Genomic DNA, 18,845 nt, shown 5'->3' with positions numbered 1-18,845 from the left:
TAGCTAAATTAATTTGTAATGAATACTTTTAGGTTATAATCATAATATAAATAAGTTATAATCATAACATAATTTAGGTTATAACATATTCCATAACTAAGAAATAAAAGTAATACAAAATCTTTATAAAACATTCAGTTTAGAAGGATATAAAGAGAAAAGCAAAAGAAGTCTGCATCTGCCCTAATTCACACAGCCCTTCCTGTGCTCCCCTCAGTGTGGCCTCTTTACCTAGAACTATCTCTGTTGACAGGGTTTTGGTTATTCTAGAAATAACACATGATATCAATAATTTTTTCTCCTAAAGAATAGATCTCTTTGCTTTTAATAGCTGCATAGTGTTATTACATTGTGTAGTTATAGCATAATTTAATCTGCCCATTCCTTTATTTTTATTATTTTATTTTATTTTTCAAAGATCTTATTTATTTATTCATGAGACACACACACACACACAGAGGTAGAGATATAGGCAGAGGGAGAAGCAGGCTCCCTGAGGGAAGCCTGATGCAGAACTCGATCCTACGACCCCCCGGAATCACGACCTGAGCCAAAGGCAGATGCTCAACCACTGAACCACCCAGGCGTCCCCCATTCCTTTATTTTTAAACATTTAAATTTTTTTTCCTATTTTCAACAATGCAATAATGAACATACAGAGATCTCTGTAGCATATGTTTATTTATTTACTTATTTATTTACTTTTAAATATTTTTCCTGAGAGACACACAGAGAGAGGCAGACACATAGGCAGAGGGAGAAGTATGCTCCCTGCAGGGAGCTGGATGAGGGACTCAGTCCCAGGCCCCCGGATCATGACCTGAGCCAAAGGTAGATATTCAAACATTAAGCCACTCAGATGCCCCCCCAATTTTTTTTTGAGAGAAAGCATGAGTAGGGAGAGGGAGCATAGGGAGGAGAAGAGAGAATCTTAAGCAAGCTCCATGTCCAGCAAGGAGCCCTACACAAGGCTCTGATCCCAGGACCCTGAGATCACCACCCAAGCAGAAATCAAGAGTCAGAGACTCAACTGACTGAGCCACTCAGGTGCTCTGGGCATAGAAATTACTTTTCTTTCTTTCTTTTCTTTCTTTCTTTTTCTTTCTTTCTTTCTTTTTTACTTTATTTATTTAAAAAAAGTTTTATTTATTTATTCATGAGAGACACAGAGCGAGGCAGAGACATAGGTAGAGGGAGATGCAGGCTCCCTGTGAGGAGCCTGATGTGGGACTTGATCCCAGGACCCCGGGACCACGACCTTAGCCAAAAGCAGATTGCTCAACCACTGAGCCACCCAGGCGCCCCTAGAGATTACTTTAAAAAATAATCTAAAATATTGGGTTCTGGCCCAGTTTAATTAGGGAAAATAAAAGATAAAACCATATTTGTTCCTCAACTGGATTATATAAATCATGCTGGTTATACCAGTACAAAGTTAAGTGGATATGCTACTTCCTTTTTGGCAGCTACATCTCTCTACTACTTCATATTCAGCTTATGAGGAGGATAAGAAAAAAAATTCCACTCTGTTTCACATGAACTGCTGACAAGAAGTTACCATTCTGCACTTATGCAATTGACAAAAAACAAAAAACAAAAAACTCAATTCAGAAATTTCCAGTTGTATTCATTAAATTGCATAATCTTTCTTTACAGAATACAAGAAAAGGTTTTGTATGGTTGTTATTACTGTAGACACTACTACTTTGTACACCTGCAATAGTCCTGGTACTCTAACCAATGGGTTTCAGGAAGATTTTGTGCTTTCTTGAAGATTATGGATAACTTCGCCAAACAATGACAGATTTTATCTTCCCTGATATTAATTTCTTATGGTATTTCTCATCAATAAGTTGTTTTAAAGTAGCCTGTCATGGCACAAAGAGAGCTCATAATTTCAAAATATGTATTTCTCACCAGCATTGGTTGCCACATACAGGCTTTTTCGAAGTCCATTTTTTTTCATCACTAGAGGGCAATAATGCTCCACTAATCAAAGTATAGTGGGCGGTGAACTCTCTTAACTTTTGTTATTTAATGGACTGTCTATGCTATTGCAGACCTGCTAGATAATTTATTTCCTCCCAGACCATTACCAGAATATAAGGCTTGCTTATAATAGAGTTGTTTTTCACACACTACGTGCCTGACATACTATTAGAACCAATGTGGTCTGCTGTCACTGGTCTCACATATTCAGTCATATAGGATTGAACTCTTTTCTCTGTGTAAAAATACACCCAGATTCTGATGACTTCTCGTCCTTTCCACTATTGCCACTCAGATTCAAGCTACTACTCAGGTTCAAGACCTCAGTGAGGTCTATGCTAACTACTCGCAGCAGTTAGGCTAGGATGTTCTGCAGTAACAAACAATTCCTGCCTGAATCTCACTTCCTCCATCAACACATAGCTTGCACTAAGTGTCTCACACGGGTTGGCAGGGCTTCTGCTCATTACAGTTACTCAAGAATTCTGGCTGATGGAAGCTTCCATTTGGCATGTTCTTGCTGCAGCAGAGGGAAGGGCATGTGGGGAATCATGTACTATTCTTAAAGCTTCTGTCTAGGGATAACACATGTCATTTCTGTTCTGCACTGGCCAAAGAGAGTCATGTGGCTATACCTAATGTGTATATGATAAGGAAGTACAGTCCTAGCATGGGTCCAAATACATTTGGGGATCAGTAATAACGAAGCCAAATAACTTTATTTAAAATTTCTTAAGTACCTATTTTTGCCCTGGGACTTTGCATCTTCCTTACTCTGTTGAATTCCCCCACACCACCCCACCACGAGCATGTATTACTTCCTAACTTACTAATTAATTTACCTTATTATTTTTCCTATTATATATTTTCTATTTTTGTCTGTATTGTTCTGTATCTACATTGCTTAGAACAGCGATTGTCTTACAGTAGGTGTTCACATTTTTCTTCTTAGCTAACTAGAAGTTATGTATTCAAGTTCTATTACTTTTAACTTGCGTCTTGATTTCAGCAAGTCTGAAATTGGGGCACCTGGCTGGTTCAATCAGAAGAGCACATGACTCTTGATCTTGGGGTTGTGAGTTTGAGCCCCACATTGGGTGTAGAGATTATTTAAATAAGTAAAAATTAATTGAGATAACCAACCTCCTCCAGAACTATGTATGTAAAGAAACTTTCATCTTTTTTTAAAGAACCTTTCATCTTAAATCATTCCCAATTATATGTTAGACTTACTTAATATTCTAGTTCTACAAAGATTTGTTCCCCTGCAAATTTATCACTTTTTATTATTGTTTTATGTAGATTACTTAGCCAAGGTTTTCCAGGGAAACAGAATCAGGAGGAGATAGATACATTCATATATATATATATATATATGTATATATATATATATATATGCATCTATATATATAAATGTAAATATATATATGTAAATATATGATATATATATACACACACACATAAATATATGTATATATGTGTGCTTGTATCTATCTATATCTATATATCTTTCACCATTGCATATGTTTTGAGGACACAGATTTCTTATAGTTTCCATTTGGGGGGCTTAAGGATTTTTTTCTTCAAAAATTGAGGAATTGAGGAGTTGGCTCCTTATGAAGAGTTGGCTCATACAATTGTGAGGAATTGGCCCACACAATTATGGACTCTGAGAAGTCCCAAGATCTGTCTGCAAGCTGGAGACCTAGGAAAGTCATTTGTGTAATTCAGTCTGAATCTGAAGGCCTGAGAGCCAAGGGAGCAGATGGTTTAAATCTCAGTCTGAGGGCTGGAAAAGATGAAATGAGAAGTCCCAACTCATCCAAGGAGGCAGAAAGCATAAAAGGGCAAATTCCTTTCTTTTCCTCCGTTCTATTCAGGTCTTCAATGGGTTGGGTGTTGCCTACTCATACTGGGGAAGGCAATCCACATTCAAATGATAATCTCATCTAGAAACACCCTCACAGACAAATCCAGAAGTAATGATTTACCTGGGCACCCCGTGGCCAGTCTAGCTGACACCATCATGCTGTTTAGATTTATCCACATTTAGTCACATTTTGCATTTTACTTCTTTCCTCTAGTTTCTTTTCCTTTTTTCTAAATTATAGCCTTCGGAATTCATTTCAGTCAATGTTTGGTAGATGTCAACTCTCTCATTCTTTGTCTTAAAATGTCTTTCATTTGCCTCCCTTTTTTATTGATTGTTTAGCTTCTCTGTATGGAGTTCTAGGTAACAATGATTTTCTTTTTCCCTTTGGAGAAATACGCTTTTCTTTCTTTCTTTCTTTCTTTCTTTCTTTCTTTCTTTCTTTCTTTCTTTCTTTCTTTCTTTCTTTCTTTCTTTCTTTCTTTCTTTCTTTCTTTCTTTCTTTCTTTCTTTCTTTCTTTCTTCTTTCTTTCTTTCTTTTTCTTTTTTTTTTTTTAAGATTTTATTTATTCATGAGAGACACAGAGAGAGAGGGGGAGAGAGAGAGGCAGAGACACAGGCAGAGGGAGAAGCAGGCTCCATGCAGGGAGCCTGACGAGGGACTGGATCCCCGGTCTCCAGGATCATGCCCTGGGCTGAAGGCAGCGCTAAACCGCTGAGCCACCCAGGCTGCCCCTACACTTTTGTTTCGACTGTTGTTGAAAAGCCTACTTTTCTTCATTCCTTTGTAGGTAATCTCTTCTTTTTCTTGGTGTTTAAAATATTTTCTTTGTCTTGGTGTTTTGCAGTTTATTATAACATGATGAGGTATTAAGATTTATATCCATATTAACCGCTTGATACTTTTTTGTGGTTCCTGAGTCTGAAGACTCATGTGTTTCATTAATTCTAGAAAGTTCTCAGCCATCTCTATCATCTTTCACATCTATTTTTTCTGGAATTCCTATTAGACATATGTTTATCTTCTCATTTATCCTCTGTGTCTCTTAAACTCTCTAATACTTTCCATCTTCTATCTTGGTTACATTTTGAGTTATGTTCTTTGCTCTGTTTCCTTCTTCATCTGTGTCTAATCTGCTGCCTAATTTGACTAATGGGTTTTTTAGTTTCGGTGATCACATTTTCATTTCATTTTTCCATAGTCTTATCCTCGCTTATGTTTTAATTCCTTTCTGAAATGTCATTAATCATTTTATAGTCTTCATGTGATCAATTATTTGAGTATCTGAAGCTCAGGGCTTGATTTCCTTCTACCTGAACTTTATTACATACTTGTTATCTCTGGTGGCTCTTGCTCATGATGGGTTATTAAGTACTGAATTGTGTAATTTTATATTATGAGCTCATCTTCAGCAGGGCTTTTTTTGGGAATAGTGGTGTGTGCATGTCCCTCTTGTGTAGATTTCTTCTGCCAAGTGCTCCAGTGATGGAACCATCCTACAAGCTATTTATGTATTGATTTTGGCCTGAGAGTTCCTGGACTCTGATGTAACATTGATCCATAATTGAGTTTCCAATGAGGAAATGACTTTTAGGTCCCCCTGCTTAGAATCTAGGCCAAAAGAAACAAGCTTCCACACCATCTCCTTATGCTGGTAGAAAGAGATTTTCTAGTCCACTATTAAGGGAGGGAGAGTAGGCAGGGCCCAGTTTCAACTCTCTATTTGAGAGTTTCAAGACTTTTTGCTTTGTTACCAAGTGCACATCAAAACCCCATTCTCTAGATTAGTCAAAGTGTAAATAAAGCCCACCAATCCAGAGTAGCTGCCACAGCAGCTTAATCATATACTGCTCTGGTTTTTAGTAACCTCCTCCTTTCTGGCCTTTGGGAATTTCTATTACTTTCCTGTGAGCTTAGCTATGTATCCAAAATGATGTTTCACCTGGCATTCTTCTGTGTTAATGGTGGGAGGTGTTTTCAGAATATTTGAGTCTGTCCTATTAATAAAACTAGAAATTTTCAGTATTATATTTGATCTATCAAAGCACTTTATACCATTCATCACAGACTAATTTACATCAATAGCACACACTTACACAGATGCATGGTGCATGACACACATGTACTTATGCATGTGCTCTTTTTTTCTCTCCATCTTCTGTTGTCTGGTCTCTTAACCCTATGAAGATCTCAGTAGATTCTTTTTTAAAAAAAATATTTTATTTATTTATTCATGAAAGACACAGAGACAGGCAGAGACAGGCAGAGGGAGAAACAGGCTCCTTCTGAGGAGCCTGATACGGGACTCAACCCCAGGACCCCAGGACCACGACTTGAGCCAAAGGCAGATGCTCAACGACTGAGCCACCCAGGAGCCCTAGATTTTTCATTATAAGCAATACCGCTGAACTGAGTTTATCAAATCTGCAAATCCAGAATTTAAGAAGTCTGTTGCAAGTGACAGACTCACCATTAGTATCTGTATGCAACTTTATTCTTTAGAGGCTCTAAGTGAAAAAGAAGTTTGAATGGTTAGGAAAGTTTATGGAAGCATTAGGAGCTTTTTACTTTATTTCCCCATTTATCATCAATAGAAACTTTGCAGGAAGTCTGTGCAGGGGTTGATATCTGCGCAGTCAGAAAGCCTGTGTTTGAATCTAGCCTTTGCCAGTCTATGACACTTAACAACTTACTTGATCTCTTTTTGCTTCAGTCTTCACATCTGTGAAATTAGTGTTCAAATATTGTGAGCAGTGAATGAGTGGGTATATATATCAGCATAGTGCTTGGCATGTAGAAAGATCTCAATAATATGTTAGTTATTATAATTATTATTATCATTACTTATCTCTCTGCTTGAAAAAACTCAACTGCCTCCAAAAGACCTCCGAAGGCCTGTGCATTAGGCTGAACTATATGAAGTTGCCATGATTTTAGGTCAAAAATCATCAAAGATTGGTAATTTCACATGGTTCATTTCAGAGTATGAATACTAATTTGAAGTTGTTAGAGGAAGTAATGTCAGAAGGAAGACATTTTGATAACAGAATTACAGATGCGGGCTCATTCTCTGGGGACATACAGAAAAATTCCTAGGTGTTGAATTGTGCCCATCTGAATTCCTCGTTGGCTGGGCATTTCCTTAATTTTATTTTAATTTAGTTACTCAATTTTAACTTTGCCTAATTTAGTTAAAGTTTTGCTAGAAAGTTGCAGGAAAGTTATACATTTCAGTGTATTGAACTGGCCCGTGTATCTGAAAGAAAAAAAAAATTCCATTTTGGAAGTGATCATTAAGAATAGCAGCTGGCCAGCTTGTTAGTTATTTGGCTGGGCACCTTGTTAGTGAGCTCCGAAGGTGTCCTGCTGAGTGATTAGGAGAAAGAATTGAGAGTGAATTTACATACTTCGAGATCTGATCTTCTGGTTAACTGTGGATAGCTGATTAGTAACGGTGGAGAAAATAAAGGTCCTGTTGGGTGGCCCACAGGGAGCAATGTGTAATTAGAAGCAGCATCCCTTGCCAAACAGAGAGCTGATACTGTAGGGTTGATGAAGAACCTCCTGACACTGGGACTTGGAATTTAGCCTAATTTCTGTCACTTCCTCCTATAATTTGACTGTGTGATTCACTGACAAGAAAAGCAGCTCTGCGAGGCAAACCCTCCCACACTAGAGCCTCTCAAATACTGTCTGCCTTCTTTTAAATTCACTCCTCGCTTAGAGATCAGTGATTAGGTAACCTCTCCAACTCAGTTTTTATGATTAAGGTAAATTAGAAAATTAGTGACAATTAAATCAGCTATGGGAGAGGCTTGAAATATATGGCCTGTCAAGACATCGTTATTACATTCTGTAGCACTTGATATGATCTCAAGACTTTGCCTCCTCTAGCATCATGGCTGGCAAGATTTAGTTTCTGTTCCTACCCCAAAACTGAATGGAGGCTGAATGCTGACTTGAAGCACAGAGGGGGCATTACCACATCTCTAAACCTGTCAGAACTTTTAGGTGACAATTTCTCTTAAATACTTCTTAAGAAAATTATATAAGTAATCCATCATAATGTCTGTAATAGAGATAAACAAAAGGACAAAAACAAAACCAGATCACCCATGATGGCTCAGAAATAGTTGTATTAACATCTGGGTATAGAGTAAGGCTTTGAGCAGAGAGATGATTCAGTCCAGAGAAGCTATGGAGAAGTACGTATTTTTTATTAACAGAAAGGCACTCCTTCCATGTAACAGAAGGAAAAAGAAAGTAGTTGCAAAGGGACGATTGGTGGTTGAAACACAAGACTTGGCCAGTGGGTTCTGTATTCTTCATGAAGTATGAGGAATGATCACCAGTTGAGGGCGGAACACAGGAGAAAGTCAGAGTTTTAGTGGAGTGGAAAGGTATGAAATAGTAACAGAAAACCCTTCATACATGAGAAGTCGCTTCCCACTTTCCCTTCCCACAAGCCTTTGGCAACTACTAATTAGCCCTTCCAACTAATTTCCCTATTCTGGATATCTCATATAAATGGAACCATGTAATACAAACCAGGTCGTCATTTGTGTCTGGCTTCTTTCTTTAGTTTTCAAGGCTTATCATGTTGTAGCATGCATGCACCAGTATTTCACACCTTCATATGGCTAAATAATACTCCATTGTATGGATATGCCACATTTTGTTTATCCATTCACTAATTGTTTTTTACGATTTTTAATTTATTTCTTTATGAGAGACCCTGAGAGAGAGAGACAGAGACATAGGCAGAGGGAGAAGCAGGCTCCCTACGGGGTGTCTGATCCGGGACTCTGATTCCCAGACCCCGGGATCATGACCTGAGCCAAAGGCAGATGCTCAAGCACTGAGCCACCCAGGCGTCCCTATCCATTCATTAATTAATGATATTTGAATTGTTCCCACCTTTTGGCTATTATGAATAATGCCACTATAAACACGTGTACAATTTTTATTTCGACATACATTTTTAATTCTCTTAGGCATATACCTAGGGGAGGAATTGTTGGGTTGTATGGTAATTCTATGTTTAACCTTTTCTTTTCTTTTTAAAGATTTTATTTATTTATTCACGAGAGACACACAGAGAGAGATGCAGAGACACAGGCAGAGGGAGAAGCAGGCTCCATGCAGTGAACCCGACGTGGGACTTGATTCCTGGTCTCCAGGATCAGGCCCTGGGCTGGAGGCGGTGCTAAATGCTGAGCCACCCCGGCCGCCCTATGTTTAACCTTTTGAAGAATTGCCGAACTTATCTACTGTGGCTGCACCATTTTACATTTATTTTTCATTCTTCTTCTTTTTTTAAAAAAAATATTTATTTATTTATTTTAGAAAGAGAAAGAGAAAGCATGAGCAGGGGGAGGGGCAGAGTGTGAGAGCCCAACACAGGACTCAATCTCATAACACTGGGATCATGACCACCAGCCAGAGCCAAGAGTTAGACTTGCTTCACTGACTGAGCCACACAGGCGCTGCCCACCAGCAGTGCATAAGGGTTTCACTTTCTCTACATTCTTGCCAAAACTTGGCATTTTCCATTTTTTAAAAAAAATCACAGCTATCCTAGGAGGTATAAGGAGTATCTAATTGTGGTTTCGATTTTTCATTTCCTTAGTAGTGATACTGGATTTTTCATTTCATTATTGTACTTTATTTTTTTAAAAATTTCTATTCATGAATTTCTATTCATCTTTTTATAATTTCTGGCTGTTTACTGGGGTGTCTGGGTGGCTCAGTCAGTAAAATGTCTAACTCTTGGTTTCAGCTCAGGTCAGGATCTCAGGATCCTGGGATTGGGCCCCGCACATTGGTGCTCCACACTCAGAACGGAGTCTGCTTAAGGATTCTCCCTCTCTCTCTCTCTCCCTCCCCCTGCTCATGCACACATTCTCAAATAAATAAATAAATAAATAAATAAATAAATAAATATCAAGAAAATAGTTTCTGTTTACTGATATTTTCTTTTCTTTTTTTTTTTTTTTGTTTACTGATATTTTCTATTTGGTAAGGTATCATTCTCATGGTTTCCTTGAGTTCTTTGACATTATTTCCTTTGCCTGTTTAAGTGTTTTTAAAATAGTTAATCTAAAGTTTCTGTCTAGTAAGTCCAATGCCTAGGCTTCCTCAGGGACAGCTTCTTTAATTTCCTTATGTCCTATTTTTTTACTCTCTTACTTCTTTTCGTGCCTTGTAATTTTTTATTGAGAGCGGAACATGTTGAATATTAGAACATGGCAACTCCACTCAGCAGATTCTCCCCCATTATTCTCTCTACTCCCCCGTAGGGTATTTTGTTGCTGCTTGTTGTACTGGTTGTTTGTTTAGTGATTTTCCTGAACTAATTTTAGAGAGTCTGTATTCTTGGTCACGCATGGCTACTGAAATTTCTACTCTGCTAGTTTAGTGGTCGATCAGCAATTCTACAGAGATGTCTTATGTCTTTAAATGCTGAGAACCTGAACAAAATCTCTCCCTCTTAGAGGTGGGTTCTGAACGTGCTGGGCATGCCATCAACGCTTGGCCAGATAGTTTACAACTCTGCTTTAGCCTTCCTCTCCTGCCTGTGCAGAGCCTGAACATCAGCCACAGGTGAGAGCTTGGAGCTTTCTCAGGTCTTCTTTGAGCATGTGTTCAGCCCTGAGCATGTGTGTAGCCTTCTAGATTCCTAGGAATATGTGGTTCCTTTCCTTCCTTCCTTCCTTCCTTCCTTCCTTCCTTCCTTCCTTCCTTCCTTCCTTCCCTCTCTCCCTCCCTCCCTTTTTCTTTCTTTCTTTCTTTCTTTCTTTCTTTCTTTCTTTCTTTCTTTCTTTCTTTCTTTCTTTCTTTCTTTTTCTTTCTTTCTTTCTCTTTTTTTCTTTCTTTCTCTTTCTTTCTTTCTTTCTTTCTTTCTTTCTTTCTTTCTTCTTTCTTTCTCTTTCTTCTTCTTCTTTCTTTATTTCTTTTTTTCTTCTTAAAAGATTTATTTATTTATTTGAGAGAGAGAGAGTGAGAGAGAGAGAGAGAGTGCATGAACAGGGAAAGGAGCAAAGCAAGAGGGAGAGAATCTCAAGTAGATTCCTCACTGAGGGTGGAGCCCGACATGGGGCTCCATCTCACAACCCTGAGATTATGATCTGAGCAGAAATCAAGAGTCAGATACTTAACCAACTGAGCCACCCAGGTGCCTCCTGTGGGACTTTTCAAAGCCCTTATTCTTCAAAGCATTTTATATACGAGCCTTTGCTCCCAAGGTTTTGTTGTTTATTGTTCATTCCAAATTTTATCCTTTACTCTAGGTGGCATCAGGTAATATGTTTTCCTTGAAATATTCTTAACAAACATGCCCTCCCTCCCCCACCCAACAACCTCCTCCCTCTAGGTAACTGTCTCAGCTCTGGGAAAGTTCTGACTTCTGTGAGATCGTGGCAAGCCCTTTGAGCTAGTCCTTCAGGGCACTACCAGACTGGTCAAAATAACCACAATCTTCAAGAATAAGGCCTGCCCTGCTCCCTCTAGTACTAGCAGACTGAACTGGGAATGTGGGCTGTTGTCTTCAAGACATTGCCAAGCTGGGGTGGAGGATAGAGCCAGGGTAAGTTACAAATGCCACAATGTGCACTTCCCAGGATTCAGCTGTTTTTTCCTCGATTAAGCACCCCTATTTCCCATGTGCTGATTAAATTCTAGTATTCTGAGAAAGTTGATTCTAACAAATTTTGCCAGTTTATTCATCACTTTTATGGAGAGATGGACTTGTAGATTTCCCTCCTTTGCCATTTTCACCGATGTCACTTCATAGCGGAATCCTGTGGTATATTGCCTCTTTCATGAAACTAAATTAATACCAGATGGTTGCCTAATCTGTAAAGTCAGAGTCAGGATTTGGATGACTTAGGGGATTCAGTCACTGTACTGTGAGGGCTGTGGTAATTCCTTTATTACACAGACCCCAGTTCAGGAAGGAACCTCTATTCCTTGCAGATAAAACAGACACATTCTTAATGTTTCAACCTCTTTTCTAATTGTTCTGCAGACTACAACTCAACCAGTGATAAATGTGCATCATTAGTATGTGATGAATACTTCAGTTAACTTTGTATGATGCCCTTCTATGGGGCAGGGAAAAATATTTTTTTGCAGTCTATAAGCTTGGGGTATTTCAGTTGATAACTACTATCATCCATTTTTTGGTTAATGTTTGCTCGCTCAATTTTTAGAATACAATGTTCTCTGGTTCTGTTTTTTTTTTTTTTTTTAAGATTTTATTTATTCACAAGAGACAGAGGCAGAGGGAGAAGCAGGCTCCCTGTGGGGAGCCTGATGCTGGACTTGATCCCAAGACCCCAGGATCATAACCTGAGCCAATGGCAGACATTCACTCAATCACTGAGCCACCCAGGCATCCCTTCTCTGATTCTGTTTTAAATTCTGTGTACTGAAAAAATAAAAATAAAAATAAATAAATTCTGTGTGCTGGTAGTTTCAACTCAGCTTCTTTCCTCCTTTATTCTCTCTTTCAGCATTTTATTTGAGAAGAATTCTAATATATTATAAAGCAATACGTTTTAAAATCCTATAACCATCTAACTTCAGTAGTTAGATCTACTTTGGCCAATGCTACTTCATCTGTTACCACCCTCAAGATTATGTAGGCATCTGGAAATATTTTAGTGGATGTCACTAAATGAGTAAGAACTTATTTTATTTATTATTATTATTATTATTATTATTTTTTTTTTTTTTTTTTTGCAGTCTAACAAGAAATATATTTGTTTATGAGAGCCATGATTTGGGACATTAGAAAGTTCTCCAGAGATGCGGTAGGAAAACTGTGGTAAGAGGGCGAGACTCAGCAACCCCCCGGGCATGTCAAAAGATGTGCACAAACTCTCTCGGGTGAACTCTGCTCTGACTTCAATCCAAAAGGGTTTGCACACAGGGCCCGATAGCTTTAGTGGCTGGAAGGCCCCAGCTTGAGAGAATTTATTTGGAACCTTTCTTCTTTTTCTTCTTCTTCTTCACAGGTGTGTCATGTAATGTAGCGTCCATAGCTACTTCAACTTGGTTTTTCTTTTCTCTCCTTTTCTTGGACTTTAGGGTAATGTCCTGGACCTGAGGTGGCCACACACAATCTTCTCCATTTTCAGCAGAAACACCAGAATTCTTGTCCCAACAAGGGTCTCCAAACTGCCACTCAACTTGGTGTCTCTTCTTCTTGGCCTTGGGTACGGTGTATATCTCCACTTTTCTATCTTTTGCCTCTTTCTTTCTTTTCTTTCCATTTTTTCTTTCCATTTGGGTCTCTGCAAAGTCAGGCCCTGCTGCTATGACCTGTGGCTTGTTCTTTAGCTCTGCCTTCCTCTTGGCAAAGTACTCCTGGATGGTGAAGGCACTGGTCGTTGTAGTGGAGGATGAGTTCCCATCTGGAGTGGCAGGGCTGGAATCATCCTCAGGAATCTTCTCTGTCTTTTTCCAAAAATGCAGTCAAGATCTGTTTTGCTCCGACATGATAGATCATTCCCTTTTGTGAATTTCATATAATGAACGCTGTTTTTTGGAGATTTTGGACTTTTCTTTGAGGCTGAAAGTTTTCTTCTCTTTGTTGTGTGAGGAATCTGTTGTTTCCTGCCCATGGCAAGTGTTCAGGTCAGCCAAAAGCTGGTTAAAATCATCCTGATGAGCAATCCAGTTATCTTCATTACTGATTGTAGCTCCAAGTCCCAGGTGGTTATTTTTAACTTGAACTTTAATATGATCTGTTGCTCCTTGCTCCTGAGCCCCTAAACCCTTTCCTTTAGACCACCCCATTTTTTCTAGCATCCTCTGGCCAAACTTGGAATCATCATTGCTCCACGCAGTGTTTCTTGGATCCACAGCCCACTTCTGCTTCCTCTGACGCTCAGCCAGCATAGACATGTCGACAGCCTGGAACGCTGCGAGCCTCGGGACCTGAGCGGTGGCGGCTACCGAGCAGCCCGCTCGCGGAGAAGCGAGAAGCGTGGGGCCGGCAGACCAGGTGGACCCAAGAACTCATTTTAGAAAACAAAACCCCCAACATGGGGTGGTGGTCTTTCAAAGTGCAAATGCACTGGGGAAGGATAATAGTCAATTCCTTGACGTGGGAATGAGAATGGAGTACCTGATATGACCTTTAAGAGAGAACAGCTGAGGGCACCTGGGTGGCTCAGTTGGTTAAGTATCTGCCTTTGGCTCAGGTCATGATCCTGGGGTCCTGGGGTCCTGGGATCGAGCCAGGCATCGAGCTCCTTGCTCAGCAGAGAGCCTGCTTCTCCTTCTCCCTCTGTCTGCCACTCTGAGCCCTTGCTTGTGCACGTGCTTTCTCTCTCACTCTGTCAAATAAATATATATATATATTTAAAGACAGAAGAGCTGAGGTATAGCTATACACTTTCCTTGCTCTGTGAGCTCAAATCCTTGAATTCTCCAGCAAACATCTTTGAGTCTCAGCTCCCTCATCTGTTAAAAGGGAATAATGATGTTTCTCTTGGAATGGGGGGGTGTGAAGAGAGATGTAATGTAAAACACTAGCACAGTGTCTGGCACATAGTAAGTGCTTCGGAGGTGGTAGCTATAATAATATGAATTATTTTTAGCTGACTGCGAGTGAGGAAATCTCTAATAGCATAAAATCTAGAGCCAGGAGAAGGGGAACCTGAACTATAGATTAAGAGAGGGTAAAAGGTGAGAAGAAGGCATCTGAGAAGAAATTTGGGTTACTAGACACTTGTGTAGGTGTCATCTGAATTGAGTGGGGATATACCCAGGATCCTCTCTTTGCTGTTTATCATAGCAACAGCTTTTCTTGCCTGTATCCTTCTAGGGCAGTTACTCATTAATATCTAGGTAATTCTGCTTGGCTATGATCCTTCCACAGTCTTGTGAAAACTTTGTTCAGAGACTACTTCCTTCAAAGATCAAGATGGATCTGGACTTCAATCACTGAGACCTTGGGGGGTATATGTGCTTTATACAGGTAAATTTGTAATTTCTCATCTGGATGGATTTTTACCTCAACTTACAAGTGAAGCAGGAAAATTGGGCATTTCAAGCTGAGATCCTAGTACTCAGCCAGAAAAGCTCTTCCTTCCTGCATGCTTGGGAAGCTGATGAGAACTTCAGTTCCCTCTGTCTCACATTGCTTATTAAAGACAGAAAAACAGGAACACAGAATAATGATTCACTTCAGTCATTCATGAGGAGAGTTGGGATGAAATATCTCAGCCTCTGAATTCACTGAATTGGCACAAAGATCCATTTCTGCCTCCGTGCTTCCTTTGGCAGTGGGGTATACCAAGCTGTGCCAGCTGGGATATTTCCCATCTTCCTCCTCCATCTCCCCTTGGCATTTGGACAAAAATCCTTGTACATATACAACCATTTAGCTTTGGTAGTGATTTTATTGGCTGTGTGTTTATCCTGGAATTTAGTTTGTAGACCAGATACCAATGGTATGCATATGATTATCCAGGTTGATTGATGGATTGATCCATTTATTTAACAAAGTGTCTGTGTGCCAAGGGGGTATTAAGCTAGGTGCTGGTGTGAGAACCAAGTATGAAAACATCACCTTAATTTGAATTTTAATTGAGGTGGAAGGCAGTTGATTTTGCAAATTTGTTAGCTTAAATTGTCTAGGAGATTGTGTGGATTCAATAGTACAGACCTGTCTAAGCTTGGACTATCTATATGATAGTATAGATATCTATATTGTATCTATAGACTTCGTAGGCCCAATCACTGCTACCTGTTGGCTGCTTTTCAACATATGGATATCAAGATGACTTCCTGGGATGGACCACTTCAAATAAATAAGACACTGCTAGTATTGATCAAGAATTCTTTTAAAAAAAAAAACATTTATTTATTTATATATAGAGAGTGTGCTCAAGCACAAGCAGGGGGAGTGGCAGGCAGAGGGAGAGGGAGAAGCAGACTCCCCGGGGAGCAGAGAGCCTGATGTGGGACTCAATTCCAGGACACTTGGATTGTGACCTAAGCCAAAGGCAGACACTTAACTGACTGAGCCACCCAAGTGCCTTTGATCAAGAATTCTTGAGAATTGGTTTTACGTGTAGGTTACTGGGACACTCAGATGCAACAGAGGACAGGATGTTATCAGAGACTGGGTTTACAGGATGGGCAAGGGATGAATCACTCTGATCTCATCACTGGAATTTACTTTTTACCTTTCTTATATTTAGCTGTACAAAAATGTCCTTTTCATCAACTATGGGTTCTGTTTCAATAAAAATTCTTGCAACCCTTCAATAACAACAAGTCTTAGCATTGTGAGAAGGTATTGTAGTTAGGCTTTCTTTGCAGATGAGAAAAGATGCAAGAAAGGCTTCAACACTCATGTGTTTTGAAAAGTGTGGTAGAGATTTCTAGTGTGGGTTTATCTCCAGTTTTCTTCCCCCTCTGGATATGTGAGAGGAATATCTTCCCTTGCCCCTTGTGTGTGATTAGTTCTGGCCAAAGAATATGAAAAAAAGCAATATATGTCATTTCTGAGCTGAAGCACTTATCTGTTGATGTGACACTCCATTGCTAAGATATATGTCTAGAAGCAGACCTCTTGGGTAGCGTTGTTTGTACATCTTCAACTTTATTATATAATGTCTGCTTTGCTTGAGATAATTTACACTTTGACCAGGTGATAAGAAAGAACCCATTTCTCCACAATTGGAGAAATTCCAAATTACCCAATTTGTAAATAAATAAAACATTCTTGTAATGTAATGATTATACAATGGTCTATTTTTGGTATAAAATTGGATTTCCATAATGACTAGTGAAATTGACAATCCTTTCATATATATATACTGGCAATTTGGGCTTCATTTCCTGTGGACTATTTGGTCCTTTCTATAGGGATTGCGCTTCATTTATAATTTCTCTAAGTAATCTCTCTACATCTTGGTAACTGTACACATTCAGAATCCTGCTTTCACAAGAATGATGTCAGAAAATTTGCATCCCAAGGCTCTTTTGCAGTTAGGATATAGCATATAACCTGGGCTGATGTAAGACTTAATTTAGAAGTGAGCAATGTGAGTGGTATCCTTAGGGTAACAGTAGCTACTATATCAGATAAATCTCATCCTTAGCATCAAAACAATATACACTTAGTTTTTACTCATATCAAAATCTGGGAGTTCTTGGTGGAGCAGCCTTCCATGTAGTCTCTCAGGGACTTAGGCAATGGAAGAGGCAAGAGAGGACCATTTCAAGAGGTTTTTACAAACTTTTCCTGGAAGCAGTATACCTCTTATCTACTTACATTCCATTGGCCAGAGTTCATGCACATGCCACACCTAATAGTAAAAGAAATATAATCTAGTCATGAGTTTTGGTGAATGCATAGTAGTTCTGCTACATGGGACAAAGATCTTTTGGTTAGAATGGTGAGAGCTGGCTGGTTCCTTAGGGAAAGTGAAACCTCAGAGCAGTGTGGCAATGGTACCTCACTAAAGCCTCCACAGCATAGTTGGATGCTGTTCCTGCTCATGCAGCTTCCGTGCTTGGCCTTCCACCTCACCCAGTAATTCTGCTGACTGTCTGATATCCTTCAGCAAGTTCCTTTACTGCTTAGGCTAGCCTGAATGGATTTTATGGGTTGTGGCTAAGAATCATGAGTTTTTTAGTTTCTTACTGTCTTGTTCTTTTGGTTATTTGTCTTTGAGATTGGGCCTCAGAGAGTATCTCCACTGAAATAAGTAATAATGTTTATTCCTTTCTGCACAGTAATCTGTAGGACCTACTGATGTTAACAACAAATCTATGACCACATGTGTACAAAAACATGTTCACAATGGACCCATTTTGCAAGTGTCAGGCCCATAGACATCTAAACTGAGTAAGAACCTTCCCTCAACTAAATGAGAACAAGGTAAAATACTTGTAACTCTTCTGAAGTTGGGATAGGACTGCCTCATTTGGAATCTCATCATTACCACTAGTGGCAAGAGGTGGTGTTGAGTGTACAAACCTAACCCTAGATGGGGTGCTTCCCTCCCTATGGGGGGTCCTTTAGTGTGGGCAGTGAAGCTGTGATTCATAGCTGGGAATCTGGCTGTGTGATCTCCAAGATCCATCAGGTAGAGAATCGACCACCTAGGAGGTCCTGATGGATCCTTTTAGATTCCCGGCTTAAGAAGGAAGCAAGAGTTGAAAGGTTTTAGGGTAGTGTACAAATCCCGTGATAATCAAGCTTCTTCAAAACCAGTTTCTCCACTTTTTGATGCACACTGGGCTTTTACATCATATCCAAGGATGACCAGTTTAATAATGCCACTATCTAAATCTTTCAGCTTTAAGCAAGGCACTTAAATTTGCTGGGTCTCGATTTCATCATATGTAAAAAATAAAGGTCCTTTCCAGTCACCATTTCAGGTATTAGATTTCATTAGCAGATTTGCACTGATTATTATTCTTAGTTGCTTTCAATATTTTCCACCAGATGGCTCTATGCAAACTCCTATCCACAGCCTCCCTTTGAACTAGGCTTGCTTTTGTGGTTTATTCTTCTCTGCACACTCAATTTCTATTATTCTCCAAGGTTTTTTTTTTTTTTTTTTTTTTTTACTATTTTTATTTATTTATTTTTGTATATTTTTTATTGGAGTTCAATTTGCCAACATATAGCATAACACCCAGTGCTAATCCTGTCAAGCGCCCCCTCAGTGCCGTCACCCACTCACCCCATCCCCCTGCCCACCTCCCTTTCCACTACCCCTTGTTTGTTTCCCAGAGTTAGGAGTCTCTCATGTTCTGTCACCCTCACTAATATTTCCCACTCATTTTCTCTCCTTTCCCCTTTATTCCCTTTCACTATTTTTTATATTCCTCAAATGAATGAGACCATATAATGTCTGTCCTTCTCCGACTGACTTCACTCAGCATAATACCCTCCATTTCCATCCACGTTGAAGCAAATGGTGGGTATTGGTCATTTCTAATGGCTGAGGAATA

General features: G+C 39.3%; 1 pseudogene; it reads right to left on the bottom strand.

The window, feature by feature from the left end:
- Window positions 1-12,681: 12,681 nt before the first annotated feature.
- On the bottom strand, window positions 12,682-13,871 carry LOC144283993 (PIN2/TERF1-interacting telomerase inhibitor 1 pseudogene; annotated as a pseudogene).
- Between the last annotated feature and the right edge of the window lie 4,974 nt (window positions 13,872-18,845).

Source organism: Canis aureus, chromosome 15 (genome assembly GCF_053574225.1).
Source record: "Canis aureus isolate CA01 chromosome 15, VMU_Caureus_v.1.0, whole genome shotgun sequence".
Taxonomy (NCBI): domain Eukaryota; kingdom Metazoa; phylum Chordata; class Mammalia; order Carnivora; family Canidae; genus Canis; species Canis aureus.
This window is presented reverse-complemented; position numbering and strand designations above follow the sequence as displayed.